The sequence below is a fragment of the Triticum dicoccoides genome, chromosome 4A (genome assembly GCF_002162155.2).
Source record: "Triticum dicoccoides isolate Atlit2015 ecotype Zavitan chromosome 4A, WEW_v2.0, whole genome shotgun sequence".
Lineage (NCBI taxonomy): Eukaryota > Viridiplantae > Streptophyta > Magnoliopsida > Poales > Poaceae > Triticum > Triticum dicoccoides.
In genome coordinates, this window is record NC_041386.1 from 598,048,382 (window position 1) to 598,051,416 (window position 3,035).

Sequence of the window (3,035 nt, forward strand, 5' to 3'; positions counted from 1 at the left end):
TCACTAGTAACGCCCAACGGCTAGTGGCCTAACATCCCATCCTCTGGGAAGCCCCCCGGATGGGCATGGCGCCCCTAACTCTGATAGCAGTTGTTAGGATTTCACCCTCAAGATCGATTACATCAAAACTGATAAAGACGCACGCACAAAGAACTTGTAGCCAAGTGCCTTTGTCTCTTTTCAACTTCTGGTGGTACAAACTCGCGGCCTTATGCCCCTATGTATAAATACACATCCGGCCAGAAGCAACACAACCAAACACGGCTCCAACTCCAACTCCACTAGGACGATCACGTAGACAAGTACGAGACTAACTCAAAACTCACGCGGACATGCAGCATGTGTAGAAGTAGTGTGACACATGTAAAATCACAACACGCATATACGTGCACACCAATCTAACTAGACTATCCAAGTTTAGGGCTTCTTCAAGACGGACCCTCAAACCGTCCACATACATCCAGATCGTGCTGTCCGATCGTGTAAGCCATCCAACATGCACATGTATCGATCTGCGGGACGGTTCAGACGCATTTTCTCCTGCAAACTGAAGACAAACGTAGGGAGGGGGGCTTTGCCGGAGTCCGGTCCGCAAACATGTAGGACTCCGACAGGCCCGGCCCACCCAAAATCCTTCTCGGACCCCGTGCCTCCATCCTTAACATTTTCTCTCTGTCCTTGTTTCTCTCTTGCCTTCGTTGCCGCTCCGCCACCCCGACAGCCATCTATCGGAACTCTACAACTCCGTCACCTCCAGCGTTTCAGCCGGGCTCCACCCCACTTTTCCTACGTCGCCGTTCAACCCATCTCCTTCAACCGCCCCGGCAGTTACCATCCGCTACTGTTGTACTCACCATGCCTGACAACTGTTCGATGAATTACCGGAGCTAACAAGAAAGTTGTTCCTTCTTCTTCCAAGCAATGGATTCCGATTTGGAGTACATATACAAGCTCTATGTTGAGTCGTTCGGTGGCTCGTCCAACGAGGACGACTACACGGATGAGACGGTGATGATGTAGGCGGCCCTTGAAGGCACGGAGCGTGCAGAGGAGCATATTCTAAATTTTAAGGGATCGATCAGGGGTCATCGAGTGCTCAATCGCAATAGGGCGTGCGGCCATTTGACACTGATGGCCGACTACTTTTCCCCCAATGCACTCTTCTCTGACCATTTTCGCCGGCGTTTTCAGATGTGCAAGACTATTTACGATCGTTTGTACCATGGCGTCCGGTCCTATGATAACTACTTCATCCTAAAGAAGGACGTTATGGGAACGATTGTGTTCTCTGGTTGTGTTACCAGAATGACTCCTTGGCTCCTTCACTCATCTAACTCCCGCGGACGATGCTCTTGACGACTTTCTGGCACCGCGCCTCGACACCACTGCTCCTGTCAACAATCTATTTCCACCATCTTACCAATGACTGCTCACTGCCTTCCTCCTTGCCGCTCCGCTGAACAACGATCGCCTGATTCCCCTCATCGTTGCACCACCCAGCGACTATATCGCCCGCCTGAGGCGCTAGTAAAGGGTCGCCTCCCCGGGCAAGTGCAGCCTCAAATCTTGAACGTTACTCTAATACCAATCATTAGTGTCCTAGGCCTAGCTCCCAACCTCCGGCCTACGTTCAAGCATTTTCGGTGTGCATTGGACACACCATGATAAGCACAGAGCCCACCACATTCCAAAAGCCTAGGCTAAATAGGGAGTGACACTCTTTGTTATAAGCTGGTCCTAGCCTCCAGTAATCAAGGTGGGACTAAAGTCACTAGTAACGCCCAACGGCTAGTGGCCTAACATCCCATCCTCTGGGAAGCCCCCCGGGTGGGCATGGCGCCCCTAACTCTGATAGCAATTGTTAGGATTTCACCCTCAAGATCGATTACATCAAAACTGATAAAGACGCACGCACAAAGAACTTGTAGCCAAGTGCCTTTGTCTTTTTTCAACTTCTGGTGGTACAAACTCGCGGCCTTATGCCCCTATGTATAAATACACATCCGGCCAGAAGCAACACAACCAAACACGGCTCCAACTCCAACTCCACTAGGACGATCACGTAGACAAGTACGAGACTAACTCAAAAGTCACGCGGACATGCAGCATGTGTAGAAGTAGTGTGACACATGTAAAATCACAACACGCATATACGTGCACACCAGTCTAACTAGACTATCCAAGTTTAGGGCTTCTTCAAGATGGACCCTCAAACCGTCCATATACGTTCAGATCGTGCTGTCCGACCGTGGAAGCCATTCAACATGAACATGTATCGATCTGCGGGACGGTTCAGACGCATTTTCTCCTGCAAACTGAAGACAAACGTAAGGAGGGGGGCTTTGCCGGAGTCCGGTCCGCAAACATGTAGGACTCCGACAGGCCCGGCCCACCCAAAATCCTTCTCGGACCCCGTGCCTCCATCCTTAACATTTTCTCTCTGTCCTTGTTTCTCTCTTGCCTTCGTTGCCGCTCCGCCACCCCGACAGCCATCTATCGGAACTCTACATCTCCGTCACCTCCAGCGTTTCAGCCGGGCTCCACCCCACTTTTCCTACGTCGCCGTTCAACCCATCTCCTCCAACCGCCCCGGCAGTTACCATCCGCTACTGCTGTACTCACCATGCCTGACAACTGTTCGATGAATTACCGGAGCTAACAAGAAAGTTGTTCCTTCTTCTTCCAAGCAATGGATTCCGATTTGGAGTACATATACGAGCTCTATGTTGAGTCGTTCGATGGCTCGTCCAACGAGGACGACTACACGGATGAGACGGCGATGATGTAGGCGGCCCTTGAAGGCACGGAGCGTGCAGAGGAGCATATTCTAAATTTTAAGGGATCGATCAGGGGTCATCGAGTGCTCAATCGCAATAGGGCGTGCGGCCATTTGACACTGATGGCCGACTACTTTTCCCCCAATGCACTCTTCTCTGACCATTTTCGCCGGCGTTTTCAGATGCGCAAGACTATTTACGATCGTTTGTACCATGGCGTCCGGTCCTATGATGACTACTTCATCCTAAAGAAGGACG